Source organism: Trachurus japonicus, unplaced genomic scaffold (assembly GCF_045865225.1).
Source record: "Trachurus japonicus isolate A0001 unplaced genomic scaffold, Traja_1.0 AP031013.1".
Taxonomy (NCBI): domain Eukaryota; kingdom Metazoa; phylum Chordata; class Actinopteri; order Carangiformes; family Carangidae; genus Trachurus; species Trachurus japonicus.
The window spans coordinates 31,091-44,509 of NW_028221146.1; the positions used below are offsets into that span (position 1 = coordinate 31,091).

The 13,419-nt window shown below is 39.2% G+C and overlaps 1 long non-coding RNA gene across 1 annotated transcript; it reads left to right on the forward strand.

Annotated features, from left to right (window-relative positions):
- The first annotated feature begins 11,536 nt into the window (after positions 1 to 11,536).
- On the forward strand, positions 11,537 to 12,110 carry LOC146959851 (uncharacterized). Its single transcript, XR_015035583.1, has 3 exons — positions 11,537 to 11,592; positions 11,686 to 11,813; positions 11,913 to 12,110. It is a non-coding gene; the product is annotated as an uncharacterized LOC146959851 (long non-coding RNA).
- Positions 12,111 to 13,419: the final 1,309 nt, after the last annotated feature.

Genomic DNA, 13,419 nt, shown 5'->3' on the forward strand with positions numbered 1-13,419 from the left:
TATAGAGAGGTGAGGTCAGTCTGAAATGAATGCTAATGAGAGGTCACAGAGCGACCTCTGCAGAGCTTCGTACTGTACGCTGATGAATATTTCACTGTTAACTCATTTCTGCTTCTGTTACCTTTAACATAGTCAACACTCATTTAACTTTATTCACAGAGTAAAAAGTTCCCAAGGACTTGGTTTAACTTTTACTAATTTATATTCATTGAGGCTGAGTATCCCCTCAGCTATAATGCAGTGGCCATAACTGATGCATTTTTGTATGGTGAAGACAATTTCAGATGATTCTAATTTTCTCAAATCAATAGAACTGGTGCCCAGACATGACAAATTAGTCCCCAAATTTGCAGCAGTAGTTGTGTTTCCAATACTCATTTCTTTCACACGCCTCGAAAATTACTCAATTAATTCCTCAGCGAACAGTGTCATGAAGTTATTCCATTATTACTCCTCGTCATCCCCATTACAAACCAATTGGATTTGATAGTTTTGGTTTGACCTTCGACCGAAACAGTTTAATACAAGAGTATATCAGGTTTTAAGCATTGTGTTGTGTTCTTACGTGGCTTTATAAAGATAAGAATAAGCGGTAACGCTTTATATTAAGGTCCTTGTAATAAGCATTAGTTAATAGGTAATAAGGCTCTTATAAGTGATTACAAGATGCTTATTAACATTATTATGCATTCATAAGACTATATATGTATTAATAGACTCATAATAATATAGTTAATAGCAGACTATAATTGATTTATAATAACTTATAATAAACTTAGTTAACTGTTTGTTGATGCTTATGAACATTAATAAGATCCTTATGAGTATCTTATAATTGTTCATAATAACATTACAAACACATATATTGACTCAACTAGCCCAATCATTATGTCTTTGTTATGCCTTTATTAATCCTAAGGTATGTGTAATAAGCGTTAGTTAATAGGTAATAAGGCTCTTATAAGTGCTTACAAGTATTAATAGTCTCATTATAATATAGTTAATAGCAGACTATAAGAGATTTATAATAACTTATAAGAAACTTGTTAACTGTTTGTTGATGCTTAAGAACATTAATAAAATCTTCATGAGTATCTTATAATTGTTCATAATAACATTACAAACACATTGAGTGTAGCCCAACCATGATGTCTTTGTCATGCCTTTATTAATCTTTTTTGTTTGATTTATTAACATTAATATATACTTTATTGCTCATCTATTATAAATTAACTATGCACTTGTTAACAGTTAACTATGCTTTTTGCAGGTACTGGATCTAAAGCGAGAACAATGTCTTATTAATGCTGATAAATCTTTTATTGTGCATTATTATGCCCTTATTATCAGTTAACTATGCACTTGTTAACAGTTAACTGTGCTTTTTGCAGGTACTGGATCTAAAGCGAGAACAATGTCTTATTAAGGCTGATAAATATTTTTATTGTGCATTATTATGCCCTTATTATCAGTTAACTATGCACTTGTTAACAGTTAACTATGCTTTTTGCAGGTACTGGATCTAAAGCGAGAACAATGCCTTATTAAGTCTAATAAATCTTTTGTAATGCATTCATTAATGGTTAACAATGATTTTCACAACTTCCACATCTGTAATGAACAATACATGTGGTCAAGGTTGATGAAATGTAAAGAAAAGATTGCATAGTAATACAAATGTTTCAACAGTGAAGCCCAACATTGTTTTATTCATTGCTGTCAAGTAAAGAGACATTTTACTGAAAATGTATAAAAATCTAAATCACCTAAAACAGGTAGAAAGCACCTTTAAAACATTTAGGCATATTATACAAATAATTTAACTCAAAAAAGTGCAATTTTGCAAAGTGCAACATGATTTTTATACTTAAAATGTATAAAAATAACCTAAAACAGGTCTTTGAAAAAAAAGTACACTTTTATTTTTTTAAATTTTTAATTCCATTGAACATTTAACGCAGCTGGTCTTTTGCACTCTTGTTTGCATCAAAAGCAATTCCCTCTTCCTCTTCTTCTTGCCATCATCTGAGGTTGAGGAGCTTGAGGAGTCTGAGGAGGGGTCGGGAGAGAATGAGGATAGAGGAAATTTACATCTGAGTTTTCATAATGACATTTTTTTAATGAAAAACATAAAAAATAAAAGTCTCGATATATCCTGCAATAACACTTTACAGTTTAATTTTCAAGCATTTTAAATAGAGTCTTAATGTAGCACATTTCATTAAACTCAAACTCAAACTCAAATGACTGTGCTGAATGTACACAGCAGTAAGTAGGCTATCATGTACAGAAAAGTGTCAAGAACATATCAGACGGTGCACAACGAAAGAGAGAAGTTATATATTTCGACAATGTACATTGTATGTATATAAGCCTAGCTGGAGACAAAATAAACTACATTTTAATATAAAAACGTTCTCACTGATACACAGAGAAGCGCTTCCGTAGGGCAGCAACAGTCAGGAGGCGGCTAGGTCTACACTAGCTTCGGCTAACGTTAGCTATGCATGTTTGAGTTTGTACTAACTAGTTAGCAGCAGTTAAACTTACCAGAAGAGTCATCCTCCGTCTCACAACGCTTCCTCTTGTCAGCTGCTTCTTTTCGAGGCCCAGAATGGGTTTGAATTCTACTCGGGGGCAAAAATGTTGGGCAACTACCTCCATTTTACACATGGGCATGTGTTAAGCTATCAGCTGCTAGCTTAAACCGGAACTTCCGGTTTTGCTGTTTGCCTTCAAAATAAAAGCGAAAGGGTAAAATGTTTCAAGTGAGAAGAAACTCTACAAGTCTGCTCTTCTCCTCCGACGCACCTTTCTGAAAACCAAAATCAAATGCATAATAAAAGATTTATCAGCCTTAATAAGACATTGTTCTCGCTTTAGATCCAGTACCTGCAAAAAGCACAGTTTACTGTAAACAAGTAAACTTATAATACGTAGATGAGCAATAAAGTATAATGTTAATAAATCAAACAAAAAAAAGATTAATAAAGGCATGACAAAGACATCATGGTTGGGTTAGATTGATACTCATGAAGATTTTATTAATGTTCTTAAGCATCAACAGTTAAAAAGTTTCTTATAAGTTATTATAAATCTCTTATAGTCTGCTATTAACTATATTATAATGAGACTATTAATACTTGTTAGCACTTATAAGAGCCTTATTACCTATTAACTAACGCTTATTACACAGACCTTAAGATTAATAAAGACATAATGATTGGGCTAGTTGAGTCAATATATGTGTTTGTAATGTTATTATGAACAATTATAAGATACTCATAAGGATTTTATTAATGTTCATAAGCATCAACAAACAGTTAACTAAGTTTATTATAAGTTATTATAAATCTCTTATAGTCTGCTATTAACTATATTATAATGAGTCTATTAATACATATATAGTCTTATAAATGCATAATAATGTTAATAAGCATCTTGTAATCACTTATAAGGGCCTTATTACCTATTAACTAATGCTTATTACAAGGACCTTAATATAAAGCGTTACCGAATAAGCCAAACTCTAAGTAAAAGAAAATGATAGTGTATCAAGGCTTTGGTTTAATTTTGTAGCTCTGACCACTGGTTATAATGAATTATAATCATGGTGAAAAGAAAAGTTTCAAAACATCAATATACAAAGTTTTAAATTCTTGCTAAGACTTGCCAAAAAACCTCAATAATTATCAATCAAATAGACATTGAAAATGATCCTCAGTATATAACTCTCATTTTCATTACTTTAAATCCATCAGAATACCTCTTAATACTTAATGGAGTACGCAAGTGATGCATTATTGCACTTCCCAAAAATAACCTGACATTAAGGATGAGTCAAAATCGAAACTGTCTGGATCCACACTGACTGAATGTAGGTGATCACAGCACCACCTATCACAAATACATTGTTAGTTGTACAATTTAAGAACATTACAATACAAGGCTAAGCATAATAATCAGTTGCATCTGAATATATAAAGACCTGTGGATATTTATCTCAACAGAAATGTAAAAAGGATGAAAATACTAATTTAAATTGACAGTAGGCTACTGATTGTTTTATATAAAGTTAGTCAGTGCCATACTGACTCCATTTGATCACTGAATTATTATAAGTGTGAATGATTCCTCTAATAGCCCAATAGTATCATTTGTTCATCTCTCTCTGTTATACCAGGTTTGTCCAAGCCTATCTCCTACAAGTAATTTTCTATAATTTTTCATCTTTATTTTTACTCTCTTCCTTTTAAACGTGACCATTATATCATGCTCATCTTCCGGAGCAACAGCCCTCTACCATTTTTCACTCCCATTAAACTGACTATGTGCTGACGATGGTGTTCAGGGGCATGACTCACTAACTGCCCCCTGTAGGTGTTGTATACACCTGGCGGGGGGATTTGCACCAGCAGCATTCATTTTTCAAAGAGCAGGTCAGAGTCAAAGCTCTCTGCACAGGTGTTGTTTTGGTAAAGATGTTACTGCTTGTTGTGTTTAATGTCTGACTCATTTATACAATGTGATCCACTTCAAGGCATCAAGCCACTCTGCAGCTTTGACTCATCTCATTTCAGAAAGACTTTTTTCTTTTCCTAAAGGTCAGATATCAATCGTTTTAACTTGAGGGGGATGATGTTCTGACATTCAAAGAGGACAATACTATAATTATCTCTTCATCAGTGTATCAATGTTGTGAATGCTGGCCACATAAAATACAGTTTATTTTGTGATTAATTTGTTAATTTTTGTGATAAAGACATAAAATACACTTTTTGTCATAATGACAAAATAATTATTTTGAAATAACTAGCTTTTGACCCCGTTAGCCAGACTGTTAATTCAACTGTCTCTCCAGACCAGTGACTTTTAAAAATCTTAAATTTAATACATTGAAACCAAAAGCAATAAAACAAACCCAAGGACAACTAGAAAAATCAGCAGTCACAGTTGGCCTATCCTTCGAAATGATAAATGCAAACAAACCTCTGCAAATCTATTTCTACCTAAATTCATCTAGATATAAAAACTCAATAATAGGTACAGGCAGGGTTCAAACTTAACTTTTTTGCTCACTGGCCAACTGGCTAGTGAGCTTTAAAAATCTACTGGCCAGAAAGATTTTTTACTGGCCAAAAATTATGTATAGCTGTTTTGTATATTTTTCATTGTGTTGAACTGTTATAATACACTCATAAGCATTTTTAACACATATCATAGCTATTAGCATATTTTTGTGTGGAATAAAGGAGTCAAGTTTGCCTTTTTTCCCTAAAAGGTTTATTTTAGGGATGCACATGGTTAACCGTGTACCCATTAACCTATAACAAGAACTTGACCGAATAATACTATCAGTTATTTATATATATTTATTTATTAGCTCCTTATGTCGTCAACTCATGGGGGCGTGTCGACATGTGCAGACTTCCACTGCCTTCAGTCATATTATTTAGTAGCTAAAAGTTTCACAGGAGGACTGACACTGTGCACCGTGAAGGAAGATCAGACAATAAATGTAGCCTACACGGACATAGATGTGCATCACCTGTAATAACGGCGCTGCAATAAAAAAAAGAAAAGAAAAAAAAAGACGTGGCAGCTCTCCTGCAGCTCCACAGAGGAGCTGTCAGAGGAGCTCTGCTGCTCCTCTCTCTTCAGTCTGGTGTTTGGCTGCACTCTCAATAAGAGAAGCTCCATATGAGCGCGATCAGCTGAGACAGAGCACAATGGATGTGGCATTGATCAGATATCGCAGCGCACATGTTTATTTAACGGCAAAAAAATAAATAAATAAATTGGAGCGATGTTTTTTTTTTGCCGTTAAATAAACATGTGCGCTGCGATATCTGATCAATGCCACATCCATTGTGCTCTGTCTCAGCTGATCGCGCTCGTATGGAGCTTCTCTTATTGAAAGTGCAGCCAAACACCGGACTGAAGAGAGAGGAATACACACGTGCGCCGCGAGCGTTGTAATCGGTCACAAATCATTGCTATACGGCATGTTGTGAGCATGACACCGACTCACAACCCAAGCGTCACAGCCGGGTCGGGAGGAACAGTAACAACAACGAAGTAGTTTTTTTTTTTTCACTCGCCAGAGTGGCCAGTCAGCCGGCTTCATTTACTCGCCAAAGCATCAAAGTTAGTCGCCACTGGCGACTGGCGACCGCTAATTTTGAACCCTAGGTACAGGTCAGCAAAATGTGGAAAGTGAGGGTGACATTACTGAGTCTTGGCTATTGCTTGAGCTAAGGTAGCAAAGCATGAAATCAATGAGCTCTTATAGTAACAAAAGTTAACAATGGAATGAAAATGAAATTTGTTTTAAATTATTTTTAATGCCTTTTACCTCTGGTCAGTGGTCACCAAGCTATCTCTCACTGAAGGGGCATTAAAGTTAGCCTAGCTAGCCTTGCTGCATCACTACCTCTAAGCACCAAGTTTAGGACTTAGACTTGACTCAGGACTTTAATTAGCAGTTTACATTTTTGTAGAATTCACTTATTCACTTCCTGGATTGGTGTTTTATTGGAGAATGGTTAACAATCACACATCTCTTAAAGGCCACAGCTAGCACCCATGTTTAATTCAATCTTTTGTTGTTTCTCCATGTCTCAAGTCTTTGTGCTAAGCAAAGCTAAGCTAATATGCTGTTGGCTGTCCACCTTTTTCCGAACGTCAAAAACGTAGCCTGTTTTGCCGGTTTTGCTTTTCCGGTGGAATTTTATGTTTACGTTTCCATGGTTTCGGTAGTCGCGGTAAATGCATGGATTTCTTTTTTTTTTTTTTTCAATGAAAAGCTGTAAAACGCATGGATCATCAAACCAGCGTTTAACAGTGGATATCACACAAACTGACATCCGTGTTAAAAGCCAGCGTTAATTAAAGCGGAACTATGCAGGATTTGGGCTGTAATTATTGTGGCTCAGAGTCACTGTGATGGTAGAGCGACCTGTTATGAAGTGAATGGGGTCTAGGCCAATGCGCTCACCCCCCCCACTGGCTGAAAACCGCACTTGCAAGATCAGTCGTCCGTCTCGGTGTTACAAATCTCGTCAATGGATAGAAGTATCGCGAGAAACTGCCTTACGGCAGTACGAGATAAGAACGCATATGACGTCATGCATGTCACGAATCGTGATTGGTTTGAGTTCGGAAAGTCGGAGGAAACCATGGAAACATGAAATGTTTGTACTGAGGAAGTTCAGCTTGTGGCTAACGGGGAGCTAATGCTAACACAGACACACACACCATGGGTCTTTTATAAGATAATGTAATACATCATGACACACACACACACACCTTCGCGTTTTGGAACCTTTATTCATGTGTGTGTATCTGTGTCTTTGTGTCTGTGTGTGGCCCTATTAGCGTTAGCTCTGTGCTAGCGTTAGCTCCGTGTTAGCATTAGCTCCGTTAGCTCCGTGTTAGCATTAGCTCGGTGTTAGCAGGGCTTAGCAAACAGCAGTAAACACAAGCACGTGTAGGGGGCGGAGGTGGTGGCGGCGAGTTTTTTTTTTTTTTTACGACAGTGACATGTGCCTACCAGAACTGTGGGGGAGCTCCGGAGAGGAAAAAAAAGAGAAACCGACGAAGGAGCGAGCTATTTCCGGCCGACTTGCAAAGTTCTGCTTTAATAGATCCATGCGTTTACCGCAACTATGACAACGACTGAAAACCATGGAAACGTAAATGTACAATTCCACCAAACCGGCAAAACCGGAAGCTGGTTTTGACCATAGATGACGTGCGGAAACTTGTGGATAGCAGGGTTGCCAACTCACGCGTCTGGCATGTGTCAAACGCTTTCATGTTCTGTGTCACGCTCTCACACCACTCAAACGCCAAAAGCAAATGCTTATCCGCTCGTGGTGTAGGCTCTCAAACAACTCTCTCATTGGTGTGCGATGCTTATTTTGATTTTGATTCTTTTAAAGCAGATATCATCGGCACGGCCGTTTCGGCTAATGCTGTGTTCAAGGCAGGCTTTTGAAACCGTAAGTTACAGCTTCAAGTCACAACTACGACTTGGTAGCGTTTCCAGGTAACCCGTAGCTCGTGTTTTTACCGTCCTGTTGTCTGTGAAAGTTCCCTATAACGGCCACTCGTAACTTCCGACCCGTGAACTCGTACCAGATCGAACTGGTATGACTTCACAGGAAGGAAAAACACAAAGTACGAGTTTCCTTGAACGCACCATGAGTTAGCAGCCCCCGCCCTTGTCAGGCATCAATTGGTCCTCGTGCTACGTCACCACATTCACGCGCTTCCCTTGGCTGCACACACAGCCCTTCATGCCGTTCTCTCCCCTCATTGGATAACACTTGTATCCCACAAGGAAAATTTTCTCCTCGGGTTACAGCAGAGCAGAGTGACGGAGAGACTCGTGTTTAGGCTGAAATACTTCATGTAAGTGATTGCTGACGGAAAATAGGACTATTTAGGACTTATATTAACAAAAACATTCCACTGATATCTGCTTTAATGACCACACAGCCAGGCTGGTGGAATTCGCTTCCAGTACAGCTTATAGATACTTATCAGTAGGTGACGTCACGGTGTGTTCCACCTGGCCGCCGCCATGCTGGGTACCGAACACTGAGGGCGTTTTCACACCTGCAGTTGTTCCGATTCAGCAACTAAACCGATACAACTGTTGCGTTCTTTTTTCTGGGCCGTTTGTGTTCACATTGCATGATTCTAAAGCGGTACAGCGCTTTGCGCTGTGGAACAGCGCCATAGCAACGGCCCTAACAACACCCCATCAGCTGATCAGCAACAATGGCAACAATGAACCGCGGGCTGACTTGCAGTAGTGAGGAGGTTCAATTTCTTATTAATATTTGGGCAGACGAGTATTTAGTTTAAGTTCAATTAAAAAAAATGCCCAAGCTGACTGGTTTATGGCTGGGGCGAGACCTTGAAGTATGCCTATAATGTGCTATAGCTACAAATGTAGTCTAATAGGCTACATTATTATTTATTATTATTATTATTATTATTATTATTATTATTATTATTATTATTATTATTATTATTAGCTAGTGACCAAGCGTGCTGTCCGCTGTCTCAGTGCTGACACGTGAATGAATGACAGAGCGTGTCACTGCCCGTGAGAGAGAGAGAGACAGAGAGAGAGAGAGGTGGTCAGGTTGTGTTGGTCAAGCTGTGTTTTCAGTTTCAGGTGTCATAGTTATGTCAGATGAATTGTCCTCTAACACAGCCATTCTCAACCTTGGGGTCCCTCCCGACCCCAGTTGATGTGGCTGGAGGGGGCGAATGAACGACATGTTTCTTGGCATGCATTGCTGACCTGGGCATTGTTTCTTAATAAATTAGAAAAACTTTTCTTGTCATTCCCCTTTTCCGTGCATGGTTGCATCCACGCTCCACTCGCTCCTGCGCCGACAGGTCCTCGCATGTCACATAAACCAGCCCGGGTGTGTGGACACCGCATCAACTCGCCACCCGCATCTATTTAAACTCCGTCACTTTGTTTTGTTCTTTTGCCCTGATGAAAACCTCCAGGTCGGAATATTGGCCAAGGAGACAAAACTACAGCAGCCAATTATTTTTTTCAGTGCAGGGATCAAGAACTAAAAAGGCAAAAAAAAAACCCCACCGCGGACAGCGCTGCGCTTTATCCATCATGCGTTCACACCGGCGTGTGTGTGTTTGTGTGTTGGGGCGGGGGGTCGCGGACAGCAGTGCATGTGAAATTGGGGGTCGCGACTCAAAAAGGTTGAGAACCACTGCTCTAACACACCCTACAGTTTGACTCTTTTTTTCTTCTAGTAAACGGGCACCGTAGCATGACTAGTTATAGGGGTTGTTTGCGGAGCTCTGCCCGGTGCTGATCGCCGCGGGTCAGCTTGGAAAGGCTGGTGGACTCGTGGCTTGAGTTTGCGTCTTTCTTTTCTTTTGGCCACCTATGGAGGTTATTTTCTATCATAAATCAAGAGCATATTATGTTGATTTGAGAGCATTACTTTTTGATTTGACGTTCAGAAAACTCTGCTCTCATATTCAAATTTACTCTGCTCGCGCTCAAACTATGTGCTCGATGTTTAAACCTGTGCTCTCGGATTCAAAGTTGCCCTGCTCGTGCTCAAACTTTGCTTTCGCATTCAAGTTTGCCCTGCTCGTGCTCAAACTGTGTGCTCGCACTTGGTCACAGCTGCCTGCGCAGAGTGTTCCCAGATAGCAAATGTTTTGGCTGTATTCTGGCATCCTTTTGGCATTTTTGGCTTTCTTTTGGCTTTGTGAAAGCCCTTTGGCTCAAATGTGGTATGGTTTTGGTTAGCCTTAATAGACAAAATTGGTGCCAGCAATATATGGCTGAGTTATGGCATATATCTGGTTAACCAAGACATTGGGCAAAGGGCGGGATAATATAGAAGGGTGGTATGGCACGTTTATGGCAAGCCAAAAGATGAAGCAAAAGGCGGGATCAAGTAGAGGGGTTGGTATGGCATGTTTATGGCAAGCCAGAAGATGAGGCAAAAGGCGGGATCAAGTAGAGGGGGTGGTATGGCATGTTTATGGCAAGCCAGAAGATGAGGCAAAAGGCGGGATCAAGTAGAGGGGGTGGTATGGCATGTTTATGGCAAGCCAGAAGATTGGGCAAAGGGCGGCAACGTCCGATGGTTTGTTTTGGCATGTGTTTGTAAAGCCAAAGGATAGCCAAAAGACCAAGCAAACGGCGGGAATTTGTACACAGTTTCAACTGACGACAGCCCTCCTACTTCATTTTCTCAAGCTGATCAACACGGAGGTATGTACATGATATTATAGACATTTAAATTTAGTAAAATCTGATTTTCTATCATTGCCTTGTTTAAATACCCGATAAGGTTTACGTTTTCTGCACAGTTATGTTAATTTTTCCTATTTCGATGGCAAAACTGCTGTGAGCTATGAGCTAACTCGTAGCAAACAGGCACAGCCAGCGCATTCAATTTAACTACATCAATGACATGCACAGAGAACTTAATAGATACAGTACACTGGCAGTGAGTATATGAGATAGTTTAATGTAATTAATGTAATTGGTGACTACACTTTGCACAGATAGTAGCTAACTTAGCTAGCAACAATCAGTCATTCCTTTAGCCTACAGTGAATATCTGCTGAAAGCAGCATAGCCTACCATTTAGCAGGTTGCAGGTCATAGCCTAGCCTACCATTTAGCGTTGAAAGTATCCACCAAAAAAGCATTGCTCATGTTGCTGTGCTTTTTAGCAATAATCTAGTGAGCTGCCAGGCAGGAAAACACAAAGAAAACTCCAAACTTAAGCCAAAGAGTATAGCAAGAAGCTCTAACTGCCACTAGGTGGTGTTGTGATAGTGCTGCCACCAATTTGGACTGAAAAGGCCTACTGCTGTGAAACGTTTTGTTATATTAAACCCACTTTATTCTCTGCCATATGTGGGGAGAAATCTAATTATCTGTGATTTAATTGCTTCGTTGCTTTTCAGTTATAAGCATAATATGCATACTTTTTTACATCCTATTTTCCTCTGCAGAACAGCAAATGATGGCCCTGGAAGGAAACCCAGCCTCTTCCTGAAATTTAAAAGGATTTGGTGAGCTGCCTTTGATTTTATTAGAGTAGGGCAATGTAATGGTGGGCTAGTTGATTTGAAAATCAATGTAGGTAATTCTCTCAATATTTTCAGGTCATCTCTCTTGGACCTTCTGGGCCTGCCACTTTGAAGGTTACGGTATGGGGCATTTTAAAGCCAAAGGACCAGACAGAAAAGGACACCTGACGAGGGATGAATGGAAAAGTTACAACTTAAAGTGGGTGAGTTTTATAACTGTATAAAGCCTTTAATAAAGCATTCTTAGGCTACAGTAGAAGTAATAAGTTAAGTTTGTTTTCTCTTTGTCTGTAACACTTTAGATGCCACACGAAGAAACCCCATCTGCTCTACCACCACAGATGCAGCATAGCACAGACCAGTGATGGTTTTACTGGGCTGGGGACCTGCAACCTGCCAGCCTGGAGTCAGTCAACAGTAAATTCAAAAATAAAAAGATGATGAAATAATATTAATCTTCCTATTGTTTTTTTTCAATACACATAGACACACAGCAAGGTAAATTTGGGCTTTTGGGACAGTTATGGCTATATTTTGGAAGGCCACAATTAGTTTTGGGTGAGTTTTGGCCTCCCTTTGGGTCAGTTTTGGCTGCTTTTTGGTTGGATTTTGGGGATTTGGGGCTCTTTTGGGGCAGTTATGGCTGTATTTTGGAGGGCCACAATTAGTTTTGGGTGAGTTTTGGCCTCTCTCTGGGTCACTTTTGGCTACTTTTTGGGCTTTCTTTGGGTCGGTTTTGGCTACTTTTTGGCTGGATTTTGGGGATTTGGGGCTCTTTTGGGGCAGTTATGGCTGTATTTTGGAAGGCCACAATTAGTTTTGGGTGAGTTTTGGCCTCCTTTTGGTTTGTTTTTGGCTTGCCTATTTTGGGCCATTTAGGGCCCGAAAGCCTGGCCATAATCTTGCCAAAATGACCAGCCAGATTTGGGCCAAAAGGATGCCAAAAGGTTTTTGCTATCTGGGTTTCCTCTTGCGCGGAGGAAAGTCCTGCTCTCGGATCTCTGCTCTGCTCACGGAGTTTCTGTCAACTGTCAACCAATAGAAGACCGGCTACTGTTGACCAATCAGATCATCCCTACTTCTATGCTTCTTTGTGGGTGCGTTCACTGTAATTCAAGGAGCGTCACATACGGGCGGGCACTCTTTCTACCGGGTTTATCTATTTCCGCCCCACAGGCTGTTAAATGTGGCGGCTCCCTTTATGTTTTGACAACTTTTGGAATAAAATATCAGTTAATTAATACACGAGCGCCCGTGCTTTTCATTACAATAGGTAGCTATATAAACATAAACTAGCAGTAGTAGCGGATGGGTGCCTTATGTATGTTTTTTTTTTTTTTATCCACATTCATCGGTATATATGTTTTATAGTCTAAATGCCAAAAGTGACTTGTAAGTCCTGTGATGGTACAGTGGTTAAGGCAGATGACAGTAGCTCTTTTTGTTGATCATGGGACCGCTGGTTCGAATCCCGGCCCTGCCGGCACCCTCATGTTATGCTATTTGATTTTTATGATTTTTTTTTTTTTCATTGAAACGCTTAACAAGAGATGGTGGGTTACCATGCGTGATTAAAAACATGATGAAATGAAAATTAAAAAAATATGCCATGATGATAATAATTTTTTAATTTTCATTTCATCATGTTTTTAATCACGCATGGTAACCCACCATCTCTTGTTAAGCGTTTCAATGAAAACAAAAAAAAATCATAAAAATCAAATAGCATAACATGAGGGTGCCGGCAGGGCCAGGATTCGAACCAGCGGTCCCATGATCAACAAAAAAAGCTACTGTCCTCTGCCTTAA